Below are 23,953 nucleotides of genomic sequence, written 5' to 3' on the forward strand. Positions count from 1 at the left end.
AACCAAGAGAAGGTATTCGTGAGGTGATGGAAGCCTCCAGAGTCTTTCAATTGGGATCAGATCTTCCTTCCCTTTGCTTGCATGGCTAGATCAGAGTCAGCTTCTCTTCCACTCTCTTTGACTCCTGGTGGCAAGAATGGCACTCCCATCTTTTCTGTAGGTTGGTCCACTCTTTGCTGTATAGCTCTGGATGGGGAATTTGCTTATGATAGAAAGGTGACTTACCATTTCTTTTTTTAAGAAAATTATTCGATGAATTCTCTTGCCAACTATTCTAACCGACCCTTTTAGGACACTGAATTCGATCCTCCAAGCTTGGATAGGAAGGGGCACCCTATAGATTATCAGCCACCATGCCCAGTTTCAAGAATAGGATCGGCCGCACCTTCACTGAAGAAATTAATGAAAACTCATGCTGCCCCCACGATTATGACATATCAATCTTCAAAATGCAAGGCGGTCCAAGGGGCAACCCAGAAAGCCATTACTAGGAAAAGACTCTGTAGAACAAGACCATCAGCTTCTTAGGTAAACAATCCATATTCTTCTCAAACTAATATTCAACTTCTAATCCTGTTTCTTCACAGTTATCAAACATTACGTCCCAATCTGCTCTAGGTGCGGAACTACTATCCCAGGCGTTTGATTTAGCACCAACTGAACCATCATCGACTGATCCTCAAAAGGAGCCAATTTTGGTCAAGACAACAGAAGATATAAGTCCTTCCATTTCACCCCCTAATGCTTGCCAAGACATTTTCTTTAACTTCTTGATTTTATTCAGTTTTCACCCTTCATCTGACCATTTATCATGCTAGATACTCTATGAGGAAGCACCCATGCAAGAGCAGGAGTTTGGCAGTCCAGCTATTGACAACGTCCTGTTGACGTTGAGAATGATCCCATTGTTGACACTCATACTACCGATTCCCCAGTTCAGCATACAATTGATGGTAAGAAAATCATATATCCCTTCTATCCTTCTGCAATAATCATGAACTAAAAATTTTCCTTGATATTTGTAGATACCAATGTTGAAAGTTCAAAGCCGATTCAACCAGATATTATAGGTGCATCATCAGCTTTTCCTCCTCTTCAGACAGAGGCTATCATAAAAAAGGTACTGTATCCACTTCACCGTTCATTTTGTTAAAACTAATCCAAACCTCCTAATCAAGATTTTCTTATACATAGGCACTTAATCTTCTAGCTCTGAGGTACTCTTTTAATCTTGAGGAGTATCTAGATGAAGATGAAATCAGCTCGTCAGCCACCTCCTCTAAGGAAGCTTTGTCAGAAGAGACCAGAAATCGGCTAAGGGATATATTGCCAATGTTTGAGAAGAATATAGCCGATTTGGTCCACGATGCTGATTCAATGCAGAGAGTCTTCTTGGCTATTAAGGGTAGTGCATCCCTAGTTCTCTCTAGAGTCTTATCACCTTTATCCATTACTGAAGATCGAGCCCTAAAGGATGAAAAAGGCTTAGAGGAATCTATCCGACCGTGAAGCTTTATTGGCCAAGAGGAACTCCAACAGGCAAGAGGCTAAAGAGCTGACACGGTTGATTGATGATTTGAAGAACTCCTCCCTCAGGATCGATCCAGAGTTGTCCCAACTAGAAAACCAAGCGTGCAGAACTTGAGAAGGAGCTAGAGAACGTGAAGGCTGCCATCGATCATCATAAGTCCAACCTGGCTCAAATACCCGATGCCATCAAGCAAAAGAAATAGGAAACTGCTAGGCCAAAGTCAGAGAAGGCAGAGCCATCCATAGTAGCCTCGAGAACATTCCTAGATCAGCCGAAGAAGACAAGCAACAAATCGCAGAAGTTGATGCTATCCGGCTAGAAGTATTGAAAGCAATCCAGGATGTTCTAGACTTGTAATTTGTATATCAACATGTATCTTGTGTGGAATCAATGATAACCATACTGTCTATCGCCTCATTGTATTTCTTGTTTTGGCTAAAGAGCCGATTCTAGATTTCTATCCTTGATCCGATTAAGTCTGAAAGCATGACCTTTATTGAGAGAACCCCTCGATCTTCTGCCCTCAGTTACCAAACGCCGTATTCTCTTCGGCATTAGCGAGGTAGCGCTTCACCTTCTATTAATTGTGGTTGCCTTTTGCACGTCTTGAGGCGTCCACTACTTCGCTCCGTGGCTTCAAATACTAGCCGAGGGCTCCGGACCTCGAACACATCTACAATCGCAACTATTCCCGTTCCTTCGCACATCTCTGTCCTCGTAGATTCTGTAGCGGTTTTCTTCCCCCTTCTTGTAGATCCAACCAAACTCCATGGCCGGCGAGGACAACTACGGCAAACGTGCAGCGGAGGAGATCTCGGAGGAGGACATGCCGATGAACTAGCGCCTACGACACATGAGGTGAGATCGACATCTTCTGTTCATGTCGATGAGCTTTTCTAACTTGTTTATAGGTTCATCTTGAATGACAGTCTCTGTCCTCTCCCTAGGGCCGGCGAGCCCTCTGATGTTGTATCTTCTGCGCCAGCCTCGTCGTCGGATTCCTCTAACTCTTACAACGGCGACGATGCCCAACGTTTCCTCCGAGTGTGGAGGGCGGCCCAAGGCCATTATTTCAAGGTGACTCGGGAAAATGGCTAGCTTGAGATCTGCCTCGAGGTCTCTCAAACTACCCTTCGTGCCGCCGAAGAAGAGGCCTAGTGCCGCTCGGGCACGTGTCTGATCGAGTCCGATGCCATGGTGGCAGGGTAAGATGAATTCCAGGAATGCCTTTATTTTGATTTCCACTGTCTTTATATTGATAGCTCTCCTGTTTCTATGATCGCTAGCCCTAACAGGTGCAGTTGGAATCCCTCTAATTAGCGGCGAATGTGGCTACGGATGCCGTCAACGCTCGGGGCCCTCTCATCAATGCTTGCCTCCATGACGTTCCGGCCCACGTCCAGGAGATCGCCCTTCATGGCATCCGTGATGGCGCATCGGTGGTGCTAGCCACGGCGCAAGTCCAAACTGGGTATGAGCTCCATGCCATGGAGACTGGCTTTCCGATGGGTGATGGCCTCGAGGAGCATGAGGATCTGATCGAAGAATTTGTCATCGCAGCGGAGGCCATTGTGGACATCACATCCGCTTAGGATATGGTGAACAAGGTCTTCGATTAGTTTGTATTTTGGGCAAACTAATGAAGAAAATCTTCTACTCACCCATGATTGTGTCTCAATGAAATGCCCTTGTATATGTCACGATTGTCTTTGTTTTTGCTCTTGCTCTATAGGCGATACATATCGTATCGGCTTTTACATATTCGGATTTATTTTTGAACTAGAGGCGATACTCTTCTAGTATCGGCTATCAGAACTGATGACTGAATGAATCAGGCTGTCAAGCGTCGATCTAAATGTTAAGATGGTACTGCTTCAAATCATTTTCCACCGATTGCATTAGAACTTTTCAGATCAGAATTTAAATAATTGACTAATCTAGGCCAAGCACCCCATTAAGTAAAACGATCTTTAACTTTCCTTTAACAAATCCATCAACTCTAGCTCATACTCAGGATTCGACTTAGCATTCACATATGTCAGCCTAGTCCCATCTCCAGGACCAATGCCTATTAACGTTAATCCACTGGCCTACACGAAACCATGGTTATCCATTAAAACAAGCTCTCAGAGCCGATTGCTTGGATTGGCTATTGGCTTTCATTACTAATCTTAATGAAGCCTCATTCCCATAGCTTGCTAGAAAAACACTCAAAGTCTTATAGCTCCCAATATACTGGATCGACTGTTGAAATACTCACAGATTCATCAGCGTGAACCAGCTCAACGTCATCTCCATGCCATTGAATGAAATACTGATGCATGGTCGATGGCACACAACAGTTTGCATGAATCTAATCATGACCAAGGAGTAAACTGTATGAACCTTTTCCATCGATGACGAAGAATGTGGTGAGCAGAGTCTTACTCCCGATTGTCAGTTTGACGTTCATTGCCCCCGGGTCTTAGACGCATTACCCCCAAAATCCTTAAGCATCATATCAGTTTCAATCAAATCTCCTGGCCCCTTGCCAAGCTTGTGAAAAGTGGTATAAGGCATAAGATTGACAGAAGCACCTCCATCCACCAACATCTTGTTCATCGCTTCCCATCAACAAAATCTTTTACATATAGAGCCTTTAAGTGCCAATGCTTAACTGGTTTATCGAATATAGCCTGATGTATAACTGTCAACTTGGCAACTATCTCCTCATACTCTGATTCATCAAAATCTAAGTAAGCTTCATGATTTGCTGGAGCTCTAAATTATGATGGCAACAGGAAAGCCATTTGAATATTAGCCGATGGTTGCCCTCTATCGACTATTTGCTTAGCACACCACACTTGAGGTTTACCAGATGCTTGAGCCTGTTCTAGTTCTCTATTCCTTAGCCTGTTGCACCCTTCTTTTCTAGCTTCTTGTCAGACCTCCTGGACACCATTGGCCTTCCTGCCAAACATATTCTTCTTCATTACTTTCTTCTTCATAATCAGCCCTAGTTTTGATCAACAACTCGCTTCCCAAGCCAATCATGAACACTTCTATTTTTTAAGCGCCGATCCATGTCATTATGAGGATACTCATCTTGAGCATAGATAAACCTACTGATTGGCTTGAGATTGCCTAAACTTCCAATATTACTCGCTGCACTCCGATCAATTATTTCTGGTAGGCAATTTCAAACCTTCATTCTAGCAATGTCTGAAGAAAGGACAATTCCAATGTGATTCAGCTTGCTTTCTTTCATACCTCTCGTTTTCCTGTTGACGCTAGTATTCTTGCTCTTCTAACCAACGCTGATATTCCTTTTCCTTTTGCTGCTGCCATTTATTCAATAAAATTCAAGATATAACACGCGACCTTGTCACCCCATCCTTCGATGTCTCTCCCTAGGTCATATCGGCTCTTTTGTTGATCATGACGCCTTCTAATTTCTCTGCATTCATTAGCCGATATTTGCATCTCGGGATCGACTGTTCTAGGTTTCTTTTGATCTGGTTGATGTTAGGACTTTAGTTTTTCCTTTGAGCAACCTAGCATCAACCATGTTCTGATCTCTAGGGAAAGGATTATTATCAACTTTCATCTTTCGAGGCGTATCAAATTTGAGCCTTCCTTGTTGAATAGCCCTCTGTATATGCTGTCGGAAAACTCTACACTCATTAGTAGAATGAGAAGTGGCATTGTGAAATTTGCAGAACTTCTTATTCTTCAACTGATCGGGATGCAACATAACATGATTGTCGAGCAACTTGATCTGTCCCTTTTCGAGCAAGAAATCGAAGAGCTTGTCCGATTTCATGACGTCAAAGTCATAGCTCTCTTCGACTCCTCTTCCCAAGGATTTGGCACCATTATTGTCTTCTTACCCCAATTCCATTTGGCCGCAGCAACCTCTTCTTCTTTGTAGTCCTCATAGCCGTAAACTGACTGAGTATGGATTATAGGCTTCGGCCATTGTGATACTTTTTTGGAATTAGGTATCTCTGCGCATATTTTGGAATTGGCTATTGAGCGCTGCCACTTGTTGAGCAAACTGACCCAAGTTGTCAAACTCTTGTCCCAGCAGCTTCTCTCTCCATGTTTGTGAGATTCCTTGAACGGCCAAAGCAGTAAGTTGATCGTTGAAGGGGACCATGACGCCTAAGAGGGGGGGGGGGTGAATTAGGCAACTTAAAATTCTAAATCTAAACTATGGCCTCTTTTTCTAACCTTAGCAAAACCTATGCAAAAGATAAACTATCTAAATGTGCAACTAAGGTTTTGCTAGTGTGTTGCTATCTCTACCACAAAAGGAGTAAAGTAATGAATGTAAATGCGGAAGCTAAAGAGCAGGGTAGAGATATGCAAACTCCCGTTGATGACTTCAGTATTTTTACTGAGGTATCGAGAAGCGCGCAAGCTTCCCCCTAGTCCTCATTGGAGCCCCTCATAAGGAATCCCTCGCAAGGGCCAAGCTCCTGGTAGGGTAACTCGGTGGATAGCATCGGGCCTTCCCCACATGCAAGTGGGTCTCCGACGTGCCTTCCGACAAGCCTCTCCTGGATGCTCCCCACCGTCTTCACTATCAAGCTTCCTGGCCGAAACACCACAGGCCTTGTACCTCCGGTACACTGGTGGTGGCCGCACCACAAATGCGGTTGGTGTGATCTCGCAAGACTACAAGCCCCTCCAATGCACAACAATGGTGCGCGCAAGCACTAAGTGGTAAGAGGTATGCAAACCTCACTAAACACTAGGCCTAAACCTAGAGCAAGTGCATAAGCGGTGGTCTAATCAACCTAAGCACTTTGCAAAGCACCTACGCTAGTCACCTAATGAATCACTAAGCACTATGCAAGTGGAGATCACTAAAATGGTGTATCAACACCCTTGATATGCTTCCTTAGCTCCACACTATTCAAATGGCCGGTTGGGGGTTGTATTTATAAGCCCCACTGAGAAAGTAGTCCATTGGGGACGAAATCCCGCTTTTTCTGCTACTGATCGGACGCTGATCACGTCCTGACCAGATGCGTCCGGTCGTCCCAACCGTTGGAGCCACGATCAACTGATCGGACGCTGCCTAGCGTCCGGTCACATGCCACTGGACGCGTCCGGTCACAATATCACCGCTCTGGAACCTTTCTATACTCGATCGGACGCTGCTGTCCTACATCCGGTCGATTTGCCGCCAACGTCTGGTCCAACATCCGGTCACTGCTGCTGACGCCTGTTGACGAGCCACTTGATCGGAGCATCCGGTTGCTTTCCTCCCGCGTCCGGTCACCTCTGTGAGGTCATTTCTTCGCTATCTTGCATACGGCTTGGTTCCTATCTTCATGCTTTAGACTTTGCTTGATATCTTGGGTCTTCTCTTGTGCTCCTAGGGTCTTGGTTATGGTGTTGATCATCGGATCATCACGTCGCCTTCATCCAAGTCACGTCTTGCATCCTATTGAACTACAAAACAATCACTTACAAATTCATTAGTCCTAATTTGGTTGTGTTGGTCATCAAACACCAAAATCCAAAGTAAATGGGCCTAGGGTCCATTTTCCTTACAATCTCCCCCCTTTTTGGTGATCGATGACAACACGAGCAAAGCAAGCAAATAGTAAAAATTTGAAATTTTAAAACTATCTACTTGCTAGGATGCAATGCAAGGGGCAAGGTTAAATGTTGCTAAAAGATAAGACTATAAGATACCACTTGAAACCTTAACTTGCCCTTGCAAATGTCCCCATGTGGCATTACGGATTTAAGCCTTGCTTCCTACAAATTAATGCTTGCTTTTGGTCCTCTAAATTCTCCCCCTTTGGAATCAAACACCGAAAAGGAAGACATTAGTAGCACAAGGGAGGGTCAAACTTTGTGAACCTTTGTGAGTAGAGTGGAATAGGTCACAAAATTTGACTCCCACATTATATAGATTAAGCTCCCCCTAAATATATGCATGCATATGGTAGAAAAGCAAGGCATATGCATATTTGGCAAATTATTGCTCAAGAGAATTTAATCTATATAATGCATGGAGAAAGCATATAAATATCAAAATGAAATCAACATGATGATATCAGTTTAGAAATACCACATGTGGAAACCAATTTGATTTCTACCACTTGCAATAGGTGGTGGATATTTGAAGTATGATGCTTAACTCTGGGGACTCCATTTTCCTTCCAATGAGACTACTACACACATGATAAGCTTGAAAAGGTGTTAGTCTCAAAGCATCCAACTTGTAGAGGAACCTCCCCCTAAATTTGTGCACACAAGTGTGGAATACTTGTAGAAACTATGCACATTGATTTTAGAATCAATAATACCACTTGAAAGATGATATCTCATGAATGTGAGAATCATTTTCGAAGATGATATTCGGGAGAAATTATCTACAATTTGGACTTTGGCACATATTAGATGAACAATCAAAATACAAGCTATGTGTCGTGCTCCTAAACAATTTTAAACCATGTAGGTTTGCTCCAAGGGTTAAGAATGAAACCGAGCAAGCCTACCATCAGATATACCTAGTGTATGCATGACAAAAGATATAAGCATGCAAATGCAAACATAGGCATGAAAAGTAACTAGATGCTTAAAAATACCAATTTGTAAGAAATACCACTTGTAGGAAATGCAAATTGATACTACTTGAAGGAAATTGAATCTAGTTACCAAACATGGGAAGGGGAATTTGGGTCCATAGTATTCACTAACCCACTTGGCAATGATTTTGTCCATCATGATGCACCCCATGAAATGCACCCATACTTTGCCAAGTCTCCAAATTCCCCGACGTCCAATGGACTTCTCACTTCCCTTTCGGGATCCAAACCTTCTTGGTGCTCTTCATGTTGGAAATGATTTCCTTTGGCACCCAAAAGCGTTTGACCCCATTGTTGGCTTGCTTGTTCACCTTGATGGCCACCACCTTGTCATTTTTCTTCTTCTTTAACAAGTATGGTGTGGAGGCCTTCTTGTCCACCTTCTTGGTGTAGGTGTTGGAGAGCTTGCTTGTTTGCTTTTTCTCTTTCTTCTTTGCTCCTCCCCCATTCTTCACCTTGCACTCATAGGACTTATGGCCTTCCTTGTGGCACACGTAGCAAACCATAGTTTGTCCTTCATCAAGCTTCTTCACTCCCTTAATGGTGTTATCTTGATGAAGTTGGGCTTGCTTCGCCTTGCCTTTTACTTGAGTCAAGTCCTTGGTGAGGCGAGCTACTTCTTGCTTGAGTTGCTCATTCTCCTTTGCAACCTTTTGTGTGCATGTATCTACAACAACTTTCTCAACACAAACTTGGTTGCACAAAGATGAGTCTAAACATAAATCATTGCAATAGAGGCATCCTTTTTAGACATGTTGAAGATAGAACTTTTCTTTTTAGATGCCTTGGTGGAGGTTGTACTAACGGCTTCAAGATTAGCAACTTTATTAGTTAGCTCATCACAATGTTTGTACATGGTTTCCATTTTAGCAAGCAAACTTCTATAAGCATCATGTGTGCTAGCTAACTTTTCTTTCAATTTTTCATTTTTCTTTACAAGTTGCTCATCATTGATTGTGCATGCATTTGTTGTTGCACTAGCCTTAAGTTGCGCAATTTTAGTAGATAGTTCAACATTGAGATTAGCAAAGTTCTCATATTGTTCAAGCAAAGTTTTGTATGCTTTTTGTGAACTATCTAGTTTTTCTTTTAATTTTTCGAGCTTCTTTTGTTGACTCGTGCAAACTTTAGCATAATTAAGATTTTGTTGCACAATTTCATCATAAGAAGGCATTTCATCATCACTATAACTCTCACTAGAGGATGAGCTTTCGTTACCTCATGCCATAAGGCACATACGAGAAGAGCTTGATGATGAGTGCTTGCGCCCTCGCCTCTTGTGATGGTGTTCTTCTTCACTTGAAGAATCATCCCATGACCTTATTGATGTGAGGGCTTGGTTCTTGCATGCCTTCTTCTTTGTCTTGGGTGTGGGCTTGTTTGGACAAACTTCCACAAAGTGCCCCAACTCGCCGCATCCATAGCATCCTCTCTTTCTTTGATTGGTGAAGATGATATCTTGAATTTGAATGGGCACACCCTTGACATTGAGCCTTTGGATCATCTTCTCCACCTTATTGATTAGTTTGATTGATTCCTCATCAAGGTCGGAGGTGGAGGAGGAAGATAGATCATCTTCGGTTGAATCTTCTTCATCATCATCATTGTCCTCATCTTCTTCTTCATCTTCACTTGAGGAGCTTGAGCTTGAGCTTGTCTCAACTTGCTTGCCCTTAATCTTCTTTTTCTCGCTACATGCGAGAGCTTTGCCTTTGATCGATGAAGAGGCTTCGTCTTGACCCATCTTATGTGACATTTCAAATGCCACTATCTTGCCAATGACTATGCCTGGGGTCATGGTGCTCAAGTCATCCATGTTGTGAAGGATGGTGATGATGCTTGCATATTTCTTTTGTGGTAGCACATAGATGATCTTCCTCACGATGTCCGCATCATCTAGCTTTGTTAGTCCTATTGAATGGAGCTCATTGATAATTAGATTCAAACGTGAATACATATCACGAACAAGCTCATCATGATTCATTGTAAAGGAATCATAATTTTGTTTAGCTAGACAATGTTTTTGCTCATAGACATTTGATGTGCTGTCATGGAGCTCTTGAAGTTTCAACCAAATTTCATGTGCCGTATTTAAAGCGAACACTTGGTTAAACACATCCATACTAAATGATTCAAACAAGCAATTTTAGCTCTAGCATTGAAATGAATTTCCTTTTCTTCACTCTACGTCGGTTTATCAGGATTCTTAATGGTTTTCATCCTATCACGAGTGACTCTCCAAACACCCAAATCAACCGCCTCAAGGTAGCAAGCCATTCTAGCTTTATAATAGGGGAAGTTAGTGCCATCAAAATGCGGAGGCCTAGAGGTATCCATCCCAACCACTCTAAATAGCGTCGGCTCAACAGTGGTTAAGCCAAAGGTCTAAATTGAGCCAACCGGCTCTGATAGCAATTGAAGGGGATCGTGATGCCTAAGAGGGGGGGGGGGGGGGGTGAATTAGGCAACTTAAAATTCTAACTCTAAACTATGGCCTCTTTTTCTACCCTTAGCAAAACGTATGCAAAAGATAAACTATCTAAATGTGCAACTACGGTTTTGCTAGTGTGTTGCTATCTCTACCACAAAAGGAGTAAAGTAATGAATGTAAATGCGGAAGCTAAAGAGCAAGGTAGAGATATGCAAACTCCCATCGACGACTTCGGTATTTTTACCGAGGTATCGAGAAGCGCGCAAGCTTCCCCCTAGTCCTTGTTGGAGCCCCTTAGAAGGAATCCCTCGCAAGGGCTAAGCTCCTGATCGGGTAACTCCGTGGATAGAATCAGGCCTTCCCCACGCGCAAGTGGGTCTCTGACGTGCCTTCCGGCAAGCCTCTCCAGGATGCTCCCTACCGTCTTCACTATCAAGCTTCCGGCCGAAACACCGCGGGCCTTGTTCCCTCCGGTACATGGTGGCGGCCACACCACAAACATGGTTGGTGTGATCTCGCAAGACTACAAGCCCCTCCAATGTACAACAATGGTGCGCACAAGCACCGAGTGGTAAGAGGTATGCAAACCTCACTAAACACTATGCCTAAACCTAGAGCAACCGCATAAGCGGTGGTCTAATCAACCTAAGCACTTCACAAAGCACCTACGCTAATCACCTAATGAATCACTAAGCATTATGCAAGTGGAGATCACTAAAATGGTGTATCAACACCCTTGATATGTTTCCTCAGCTCCACACTACTCAAATGGCCGGTTGGGGGTTGTATTTATAAGCCCCACTAAGAAAGTAGCCGTTGGGGACGAAATCCTGCTTTTCTGCTACTGACCGGATGCTGATCACGTCCTGACCAGACGCGTCCGATCGTCCCAACCGTTGGAGCCGCGATCAACTGATCGGACGCTACCAGCGTCCGGTCACATGCCACCGGACGCGTCCGATCGCAGTATCGCCACTCTAGAACCTTTCTATACTTGATTGGACGCTGCTATCCTGCGTCCGGTCGATTTGCAGCCAGCGTATGGTCCAGCGTTCGTTCGCTGCTGCTGACGCCTATTGCACTTGATCGGAGCATCTGATTGCTTTCCTCAAGCGTCCGGTCCAGCGTCCGGTCACCTCTGTGAGCTCGTTTCTTCATGATCTTGCGTACGGTTTGGTTCCTATCTTCGTGCTTTGGACTTTGCTTGATATCTTGGGTCTTCTCTTGTGTTCCTAGGGTCTTGCTTATGGTGTTGATCATTGGATCACCACGTCGCCTTCATCCAAGTCATGTCTTGCATCCTATTGAACTACAAAACAACCACTTACAAATTCATTAGTCCAATTTGGTTATGTTGGTCATCAAACACCAAAATCCAAAGTAAATGGGCCTAGGGTCCATTTTCCTTACAATCATCAGTCAAGTTCAATGAGAAGCACAAATTTCTGGTCTCTCAGAACCTCTGAAGAAACTCGATGCCTGATTCAGTAGTTCTCTGCCTTATGGTCGTCAGATCGGTAATTTTCTTTTCTCCAGTTCTAGTATAAAAATATGTATGAAACTTCTTTTCTAGGTCAGCCCAATTGGCAATAGAGTTAACTGGCAGTAATGAAAACCAAGTGAAGGTTGGCCCTGACAGAGACAAAGAGAAGAAACGAACTCGATGGGCCTCTTCAATGGATGCTTCGCCCAACTGTGTAAGATACCGACTGACATGTTCTATTGTTCTTGTGATATCTTGGCCAGTGAACTTAGCTAACTTGGGAGCCTGTAATTCGCCGAAAGAGCGACCAAATCATACCATTCTAGATATGGGCATTTGTATGAGAAGGTCTGCCCTTTTGGCTTCAAACTGAACTGATTCTTCATCATCTCGGTCACTCTAAGCAACAACTCACCAGCATTTGAATTTGAATATCTCTGTAATTGCTGACCCATCTGTGGATTAAAATTTCGAGTACCCTGATACCCTGGATTTGGAATCATGCAAAGGGTGTTGTAATCTGTGCCATAATGATGCCCTTGTGGAATCTCTATCTGCTAGGTCCTTTGCTAGTTTGCTGCTTGAAGTCTCTGGTTGTAGATGTTAGGATCTATATCTCTACGAATCCTTTGAACTGATGGCGCTATTTTTTAAGCCGGCGATGGTATCTGGCCTGATGTGCCAAAATTGACCATTTGATTCTAAACTTGCCCTATCGGCTGTTGCACATGCTATTCTGACGATCTAGGATTATACTGTATCTGATTAGTATTAGCACCCTGAACTTGCTCAGATGAGCTTTGAACCACCTGGACATCATCATTACCAGCTGGTGCTGTTTTTTGATGGCTAGTACCATCTTGATTAGTCCCCTTAGTCGACGGATGTGTTATGTTGTAATAAGCCGGCCCAACCTGATCAACTTGAAATCCATGAAACACCTCTTTCATGGTGTTGTGGAAAGTGTTCAAGAAAACTTCATTATGATTCGACATGGCATCATGAACAGATTTGTTTACAACTTCTACAAAGAAACGCCTATGTTTAGCTTCATCTGCATCTGTCTTCCCATGCAATAGAACTCTTGGTAGTGGATATTTCTGAACAATTGTATTGTCACGTGTCTTAGTGTAGGACAACAAACACTTGTTTTGAAATTCTTCTATAGCTTTGCTGATGACGTCTTTATCTCCATTAGGTAGGTCTTCATAAGGCACCATAAGGATGTCATTGTTGTTCTAAGCCACCATGACGATTGTGGGGTCCCACCGAGCGTGCCAAAACATGTGTCGGCGCGAAAATGCGTCAACACACGTCAAGCTGGAAGGATCTGCTTAATGGAGCTAGAGATCCGCTTGGCTTCAACATAGGGATAATCGATCCTACGAATTCCTCCCAAGACGTGCCCATCAATTTGACCCTGCAATTGACAAGGAGAGAAAGTTTATTAGTAATTTAAGGTGGAACATGCCGGTCTTTGCCCAGACAGTTCCAAGTGTGCCGCTTCAGGAGCAGCCAGACGGGAAAATCGACTAAATAGCCGATACACACAGGAATCGGCTATTACGAACAGTAAAGCTTATGAATTGCGATTAGTTTTATGTTGATAAGTACAATATTCATAGATGTAAATGAGATCATTAGCTAGGTGGATATTACCAGTATGACTCATTGAGCCGATGAATCAAATCAAGAAAAGATATAGCATGCAAACAGATCGACTGTCTAATACCAATGGATCTACAAACGCTCTGAATCTAATTTGTTACCATCAACAATGAGGTTTGACCGGATCGATGGTAGCTATGATGATAATAACAAACTAAAACCAAAGGATCCATAAAACCATCTATACTTCGACAGGCTTTCCGAAAAACATGCTATACGTGAAGGCTTAGATGAATCAGACGAAATAGCCGATTTAGGTGAAAAGGGACTACAATGTGTGAGCAATCGACTATTTCACATGGACAAACCTAGGGACTCATCAAACTTAACCTACTATCTCTAATAGTGAGGTTCGACCGGATCGATGTAGCTGTGATAAAGATAACAAATCAAACCCTTAAAGTACACAAATCTATTCACGCTTAACAGAATCATGAACACACACTATAGGCGTTAAAGCATAGGTGATCAGCTATTTAGCCAAAGCAGGCATAGCAAACAGTTAAGGTCATGCCTAATAGAGAGTAGATCTACTAACTACCATCCTCCAAATCTATAGTGCTATCAGTGGGGATCGACCGGATCGTTACAGCCATAATAGCGAACTATAGACCAGATTTAACTAACCAGCAAACCTCTCCAAGATCATACATGCCTTAACCACGTACTATGCATGATCAAGATCAAAGTAGAACAACCGATGAAACATAACCCATCGCTCAGAGTAAGAAACATCATGTTGTAATAAAGCAAATGACGGACTGAAAGGATATAAGGCCGATCTAACTCGATCTTGACCGGGCGGATTGATTTTGCTGCAAACTAATAACAATGGAAAACATCAGCAAGATCGGTAACTTAATGAATCTACCCAAAGGACGCCACCCTTAGATAGAGCCGATAACTTGACCTTAATCTAGTTCGAGCAGTGGAGGTCGACCGGATTGATGTAGCCGTAGTTGAACGAGACAAGAGTCGATAACTAGCTTATACTAAAGTTCACAGTAGAGGTCGACTGGATCGATGCAGCCGTACAAACCGAAGTATAAATCATGATGGTACTTACAGACAAACCGGAGGTCGGCCAGACCGATGCAGCCCTGCTTGCTGAAGAACTTGCCGAGATCTACTCTACTCCTACTCCTAAGGGTTGGCTGGAGCAAAAAAGAAGGTAAATTGTATTTGATTGATTGGATGTCGTTTTACATTAGCCGGGGTCCAATATTTATACTCGGAGCCTAAACATGAATCCTACTCAAGTATGACTCATTACAATCTTTGGTATAAAAGAAAACATTCCTAAGATAACTTGGACCCTAATCTTTCCCTTTTTGTAGAGTCCAATATGTATTTCCCAACGCCAACCGTAGCTCATTATCGTTATCTGCTGACGTCATTCAAAGAGAGCCGATTCTAGTATTTCGTCTGAATCAGCTGATATCGATCCTTATGCAATCGATTCCTTGATCGGCATAATTTTGGAAGCTTCAAGTTCCCGCGTTCTTCTTCCCAAATTTTGGTGTAAACAAATAGTTATCAGAAGAGTCTCAAGATGGCACCATTCGAGGCACTATATGGTAGAAACTACAGAACTCCATTGTTCTGGAATCAGACAGGAGAAAGTCAAGTGTTTGGACCTGAGATCCTCAAGGATGCTGAAAGGCAAGTGCAGACTATCAGGGAAAACTTGAGAGTGGCACAATCTAGACAGAAGAGTTATGCTGACACTCGAAGAAGGGAATTGGTTTTTGAAATAGGGGATTAAGTTTACCTAAAGGTGTCACCTATGAGAAGTGTGAGAAGGTTTAACATGAAAGGAAAATTAGCACCAAGGTATATTGGGCCTTTTAAGATTTTAGAGAGACGTGGTGAAGTGGCTTATCAGTTGGAATTGCTTGAGAGTTTGTCAGGTGTACATGATGTGTTCCATGTGTCTCAACTAAAGAAGTGTTTGTGTGTACCAGAGGAGCAGATACTGTTAGAGGAGCTTACAGTTAAGGAAGATCTCACCCATGAGGAATTTCTGAAATCGATTTTGGAGACAACAGAATGAGTTACAAGGAGCCAAGTTATAAGGATGTGTAAGGTTCAGTGGAATCGGTATACTGAAGATGAAGCTACTTGGGAAAGAGAAGAGGATTTGAGGAAAACATACCCGTAGCTTTTTTAGTAAGCACTGTCCGAATCTCGAGGACGAGATTCGTTTTAAGGGGGGTAGAATTGTAACACCCTAAAAATTGCATGATTTTAAATAGGAGAATTTGATTTATTATGCATTTTTGTGGGAATTTAAATTTAGGAAAAATAATAACTTTGTTAAAATTAAAATCAAATATGGGTCAACAAACATGTATATGCATTAATGCTGGTGCATAGTATTTTTGAATTGTGTGATTTGAAATCAAATTTCAACTTGATTTGAATTTTTCATTCAAAATTGGGTTGGAAAATTTGAAAAGAAATAAGAAAGGATTGTTCTCTCCCATCCTTGATTTCAGCCCACCGCAGCCCAGCTCACCCTGACCGCCTCATTCCCGTGGCCCGTTCCAGTTCCCCGCTATGACCCAGCTTCACTTGCGGCCCAACCCAGCGTAGTCGCGCCGCTCCCGCGCTCTCTCTCCTTCCTCACTCATGGGCCGCTCTGACCGAAGCCTAGTAGTGCCGTCCCCTCTTCCTCTTACGCTGGAAGCTTGGGCCCAGGTGTCAGGGGCATCATCTTCCCCTCATCGTGTCCAAGCTGGACATCACCGGCCGAGTCCATGCTCACCCGGATTCCCCCTCCGTCTTGCGTGCACTCCAAGCCAGCGCGACCTCTTAAATAGCCGCTCGGGGTGCCGTGCCTCCTTCCTCGAACCCTAATTGAAGCCGCCATGCCTCAGAGCTCCCTTGCCGCCGCCTAACCCTAGCACCGCCGATGCCGTCTGCCTCATCGTGCACCATGTCGTCTCTGTCCGCCCCACGCCTTGCTAAGGTACCCAAATGAGCTCGCCGTCGTCTCCTCTAGCTTCTCGTGCTCTTGCTTCATTCAATGGTGGTCTGTAGACCGAGTTCGCCGAGCACCGCTTACCTCCAGCCATGGCGCCGCCATGGACCTCACTGCCGACCGGCCATCTCTCTCTCTCCCTTCTGTTTGATCATAGTCGTCCAATCTGGATCGGACGACCCCAAATAGAAGATACCCCTTCACTAGCATTTTTACAAAAAGGCCATTATAATTAATTGGGTCTTAACCCGCAGTCCCTGTCTTTTTTTCTAAAGAGCCCTCGGGATTTTGAATAACTTAACCTGCAGTCCATAGCATCTTTCCGAAGTACATTTTCTTCTTTAGAAAGCGTAGTTTCTTCGGTTTAGATCCAGAATACGTTTTCACCTATTTACAGTTTTGCCACTAATCTTGTTTTAGCCATAAAATCTTCGTTTTAACTCCGATTTGATCCGTTCAATTTGCATTAAGTTCGTAATTAAGTAATCTACATGTTCATACTATTGTTAAGTATGTTTTCAACTTTTAAAATCAAGGTTAGCTTTAATTTATTATTTTACAAAAGGAAATCTTGTTTAATTCATAACTTATCCGTTTTAACTCCAATTTGAGTGATTATCGCGTCTGTGTGATTGTAGCGAGACGTAGATTCATTTTACAAACTTTTCATCTTGATTTTATGCTGATTGGTGTACTGTTCTAATCTATAGCTTTTTTTTGCTATGCATGATTGCTTCTGGATGTCTGTGTGGTGCTATTTGATCTCGAGTAGACAGTGAGTTTTGTGTTGGTAATCTGGAGCAACTCTTTGAAGATCAAGACCAGCAGCGATACATTGAATTAAGGCAAGTATAATATGAGGCTCCTTGTTACCTATTCACTTTAATGCAATCTCAATTCATATGCATATGTTAATGAACCTCTTGGAGTCTACTTACCTTGATATTGATTATCCTGTCCTTGATTTACCTATGGGTTTTGCATGTGGGTAGTATGCTTAGTTTGCTCCAACTAATATTGATTAAGGAATACAATTAAAGATATATGAACATGGTATTAAAAGATTTTTTAGCAACATGGAACCAAGGGGGCTAGAGCATTGGGCCTTTTCTTATGGTGCTCTAGTTTCTCTCCATAAGGACTCATCTTTAAGTGACAACCCAGGACTTACAGTACTACCATGAGGACCACATGGCTCTAGTCTTAGTCCAATACCTTGCTCTTTCTAGTTTGTAGCAGTTTACCAAAAGGGCAAGAGGGGCATGCCAGGCTGGGTATGGGCCTCATCCCCAGGGTGTGTACTATGCTACGTGTATTAGTGCCACTTTTGGAGATGACTCCATAACACTTGGGAGATGGAATCCTTAGTGGCTGCTCCTTATTAGAACGACTGGGGAAAAGCTTCGTAGTGTACCCTGCCTGCTCACCTTAGAAGTGTTTTGGGAGTAATTAACCCGGGCATATAGGCAACACGACTCATGGTGAAAGTGTACAACCTCTGCAGAGTGTAAAACAGATATATCAGCCGTGCTCACGGACACGAGCGGCCTGGATCCTTACATAATAGTTGGTTACTCGGATGGTTTGGGTTATGATTAAAATTGTTGATATCTCTAATTATTCATATTTGGGAGCCTAAGCATAACTTAGCAACTTATGATTAATAATAAAATATGACCAACTAAAAGTGCTTACCGCAGTTTCGCCGTGTCAAGCCTTTTGAGCCTGCATCCCCTCATGTTATGCTTCCTAAGCGGTAGTAGCTTAGGCTTGTTTTATTTCAATACTTTGGCAAATTCCCGGATGGGTACCAGATGGAGGTTCTTCAGTGGAGTTTCCCGAGAGGTGTTAGGCTTGTGATCAACCAGTTGACAATTCCTGTGGTGTTGGAGGCTTCACTAGAAGAATAGAGTTATAGTATATACTGTAGAGTAAGACTATGTCTTTTGTAACAAATACTTATGCGCTATGTAATAAAGGCATTGTCTTTGGTATTACCCCTTCATTTGTAACTATATGTGTGAATTGAATTCCTGGGCACACATATGGTGTGTATCTAGTTTTGTCCTTAAAACCAAGTGCTACATGCTCAGCGTCCGATGCGGCCACCTCCGCCCCCGTGTCGGCGCCACACCGGTCACCTCTCCCGCAGCCGTGACTCTGCTCCGTGACGGTGCCTCCCCGACCACCTTAGCTCTATGGCGGACGGGCAAACGAAGGGTACAGAGGGGTCCCAGATAATTATAATAATATGCAAACTTCGTTAGAAAATTCTACAAACTTGCCTGACAATATGGTTTTGGTGTATAATCTTTGCATAAAAAATCAAATGATTTAAACAAAGTGGTATTATACATTGTTCACAATGGATACATCTCAATCACATAGTTTTCACATAGTTACATAACTATGTGAGAGATTTATCCATTTGTGAATAATGCATAGTCCAACTTTGTTAATATGATTTGAAAATTTTATGGCAAGATAATACAACCATGTTATGATCTCATGCCAAATTTTATGACACCTTTAAGATATTTTTATTTTTTTCTGCCGGAGTCACCAAAATACATATTAACATTTCCTTTGCTGCCATAATTTACTTGACGGTTTAGAATAACACCCAAGGAAATAGGTATTTTTCTTGGTGGTAAGAACAACACTCAAGGAAATAGTAGTTTCCTTGACTGTTTATAATATCACTCAAGGAAATATGTCATTTCCTTGGAGCTGATTAGAAACCACCAAGGAAACACCCATATTCCTTGGCAGTTTATTTCAACCTCCAAGGAATATATGTTTCCTTGAGAGTTTAGTAGCACCACCAAGGAAACTACCATTTCCTTGGTGGTTTCATTTTGGCACTCAAGGAAATTCTCAGCCCCCAAGGTAATTCTAGATTCTGGTAGTAGAACAAGGTTATGAGGCGTTTTGCAAAATATTGGTGGACTAAGGTTTTCAATAATGTTTTTTCCAAATATGAATAAAATAATAAGATTTATGGGGACGTGTTCTCTAAATATGAATGTGATATGGAAGAAGGGTTTCAAAGCGAATGTAAAATAGGATTATGAAGTGGAGTTTTGTATATTTCCGCGCTGAAAATTTTCTTATGGCAAGCTCCTCACGTGGAACAGTTCTGCTTACGCGTATGACCTCTCTTACACTTTTGTCCTCACTTCGAGTAAAAGGGTTAATCTGGTGGTGTATAACATTTGGAACGACCAGGATTATAAGCCGACCCTGACGTTCCTAAACTTCCAATGTGATACTAAACCCACCAACCATAACTACATATTTCACATAGGCCACATGAGCCAACATCATAACTAGTACAAGTGTCTAATGGGTTTCTGTGTTACAAGTTTTTAAAATTTTTTAAATAAAGATATTTTTTGAAAAACACAAGGTTACAAAAAGGATGGTATTGAAATAAAAGCATATTTGAAAAAGTGGTTGTTCACCTCATTTGTGGTTTTTGGTGGGCCTTTACTAGTCAACACCAAACTGTTTGCAGATCACCGGCCGGTGGTGCACATGTATGGCATGCTAGAAAAATGGGTTCTGCAAGCAATGCAGACTGATCCATGTCAAAACTGGGTTGCATCGTACTGCAGGTATGCACTTCGATAGCTAGCAGCGATCTTATGGATTGTTGGTTTCCAGGAACTCGCATGAATTTCGAATGAGGGAAGCCACCGATGCATGATTTTTCACTTGGTTGGTAATGCAAGATTTGATAAAAAGGATGACCAGTCACAAGTTCGTGTCCCAAAAGTGTGAACTCCAAGTCAGTTTCACATTTCTTTCTTGTAGGAAACTCCTTTGTAAAAATATTGTTGGCCATCTGGCAATAGTTGAACAGCGGTAGCTTTGTATCCAGTCTGAAGTCTCCTGCACAATGATTAATGAAGAAACACAACAAATGTTTTTGCAGAGCTAGACTAGACATCAAATATACATACTCTATGCATCGCATTTCTTTTCTTGTGACAAACACCTCCTCTCTAGAAATAGTCAAATAGTATTATCCAGTTGTCAATAAATGAGCGTTGGTAGCTTTGCATCCAACCTGAGTTTCTCTGCAAAGACTTCACGAAGAAACAACAAATGTCTCCATAGAATTAGGTTACTCAACAATGACACATACTTAAGATGCTGGTGGAAACTGAAGAGTGCACATAATTTGATGAGTTTGAGTAGCTTGTGCCATCTGCGACATGAATACTAAGATTATAGCATCTGATCACCACAATGATTGGGGATCCAATGGGCAAATGGTCTAAGCTGACAAATAACTTCAGGTTGGCAACATAGGAGAAAATAGCATAGTGCTCTGGTTGCATAACGGGACAACAATCTATTTGTACATGCCTTTCACCACACAACTGTTGTGCTGTCAATTGGTAAAACAAAACCATATGGTATAAAAAATTACCAAGTGAGTCATCAAACAAAACCGCAAAGTGCGTTGACTGGATACTGGAGCTTGGAAGAGTCACTCGAGATCGGCTGCAGTTTTACCGAGTCAGATTTTAGATCACTGTAGCATAGATATTGGTTTAAGTTGACCTTAAACTAAATTGATGGTTTTTCTTCTAGTGAGGAAATAATAAAGTTGCCTTTGGATGTACTGATCTTGGTTTAAGTTGACCTTAAACTGAATTGATGGTTTTTCTTCTAGTGAGGAAATAACAAAGTTGCCTTTGGACGTACTGATCTCTTTGTAACTTTCTTTTTATAAAACTGTGATATAACTTTTTGGTAGTTTCTGTTTGACTGAATCTATCAAATTAAATAAGGAAAAAAGACTAAAGGAATCTGAAATACATATAAACAATGGATTATGCATTATATATATGTGTACTGAACGTAAATTTTCATGGACTCGCCTGCAAAGTACACCTGAAAAGATTCTAAAGCTCACAACATATATAAGATCATACACTAAACAGCCAGGATATGCTTACATGTTTCATTTCCATTGTCTCATCAAAGTGCTAAAAATTGGTTTTCCAATAAAAGTTACGATGGTGGGGCCAAGAACCCACAACCCTGAACTACATCCCCTATTGATCCCTAATCACAACCTTGCTGACTGTATTAGATGCCGTGCGCCACCCATATTCACAATCCCTATTGATCCCTATAGTCACAACCCCCACCAACTCCTAATAACAAAGAGCCGAGTATACTAGATCCGTCGTATGAAGATCTTAAAGATGCTATCCATGAAAAACAAGATGGCAAGAACCCCATAGCCCTAAAGACAAACACCTCCTCTCTAGAAATAGCCAAATAGAATTGGCCATTTGTCAATAAATGAGCATTGGTAGCTTTGCATCCAGCCTCAGATCCTTCGGATAGACTACATGAAGAAACAACAATTGTTTTCATAGAGTTATACTAATCAACAAAGACACGTAGTTTAAGTGGTGATGTGGAACTGTAGAGTGCACAAAATTTGTTGAGTTTCAATACCATGTGCCAGCTGCGTTGGAACACCACACCGATTATAGTATCTGAGCACCACAATGACTAGGGATCCTTTAGGCAAATGGTCTAGGCTAACAAATCAATTCGACTTGGCAGCACTGTAGAAGGAAATTGACAAATTGCAAAAATGTGCAAAGACAGCATAAAGAAACAACAAATGTCTCCATAGACTTAGTTAGATTCGTCAACAAAGACACATACTCATGATGGTTGTGGAAACTGAAGATTGCACATAATTTGTTGAGTTTCAATAGATTGTGCCATGCGCGGCACATCACCAAGATTGTAGTACCTGATCACCACAGTGATTAGAGATGCTAGCCAAATGGTCTAAGCTCACAAATCACTTCAGTTTGGCAACACAGCAGATGAAAATATGCAAGTCGCATAGTGCTGCTAGCCTACTGGGCACATAACCCTCTTTTTGAGGATGTCTTTCACATGTAGCAATTATGGTGTCAAATGATAAAATAAAATCCCACATTATCTCAAAATTAGCAAGCAAGTCATAAACCTTCCAAGCAGCTGACCATTACTAAGATGATCTTTTAAATCTTTGCTCGACATGAATCATATCATCTTTTACTTCTCTGCTCTAGGCAAATCATATTATAAGATCAAGCAAGCAAAATTGTGGGATTAATGAATGACTTACCTGACACTGTAGTATATGGCTTAGCACCTGTGGCATGGCAACCATTCCTTGTTTGCTGTGGTTATTTATTGCATTTTGATATCCTAAAAAGTGCAAAGAAATGAGGAATATATTTGGCGTGTATATATTCTCTAGGAGAAATTGTGCCATGTTAAGTAGAGCTTCCCTTTCTGCTCTTTAGAAACAAATTCTAGATAGAGATTGGCTTAGTATATAAAACAATACTCCTTCCTTTTCCAAGTGTTACATGTTTTACTTTTGTCCTAAGTAAAATTTCTCTAACTTTGATGTAGTTTAATGAAAATATATTAACATATACGATACCAAACAAATGCCCTATCACGATATATATATTTCATGGTGGGTTTTGCGAAACTAATTTGATATTGTATATGCACATATTATTTTTATATCTTGACAAAGTTAGAGAAATTTAACAAATGACAACCAAAATAACTTGCATTTCCGAATAGAGCGATTAATTTTTAGTTAATGAGTACTTTATAGTCGCGAAAGGGTTTGTAACCTAGTGGTTACAAGAGCCTTGGTAACACCTCAGGTCCTAGGTTTCGATTCCCATTGGGAGCGAATATTCCAGGATTATTGGTAGGCATTGTTCCTATCTTGGCATTATGGGTTTAGTGGTAGGCGATATTCCCGTTGACAGCAAGACGTCTGTGGTTACTTCGTCAATCTTGAGGTTTTGTCGGCCTAGTCTTCGAATAAGCTGATAGGGGTAGGATTTGTGCATGTGTTTATTGGGGTGGGTGTGTGTGTGCGTTGTGAGCGTCTGTGTTGTACTATGTAATTTGAAAAATTGAGTACTTCATAGTCTAGGGGACATGGTTGTAATACCTACCACTCCTATAAGTTGTTCTAGAGATGGACAATCCTTAAAAAAATTTTAGGGGCAGTTCACACAAAGAATCATACATTTTCATAAGATGGAGACAAATTTTATATAAACATTGTATATCTAGACCAGTTCTAAAACGTTGTAGTTGATAGTATTGAATTTGATATGGTTTAGTGGCCTCGGATGGAGGCATGTCCTACTAAAATTATACTAGACGAGATCTAAAACTTTATAGTTCAAATGACAATCATTTTTAATAA

The sequence above is a fragment of the Miscanthus floridulus genome, chromosome 9 (assembly GCF_019320115.1).
Source record: "Miscanthus floridulus cultivar M001 chromosome 9, ASM1932011v1, whole genome shotgun sequence".
NCBI classification, from domain to species: Eukaryota; Viridiplantae; Streptophyta; class Magnoliopsida; order Poales; family Poaceae; genus Miscanthus; species Miscanthus floridulus.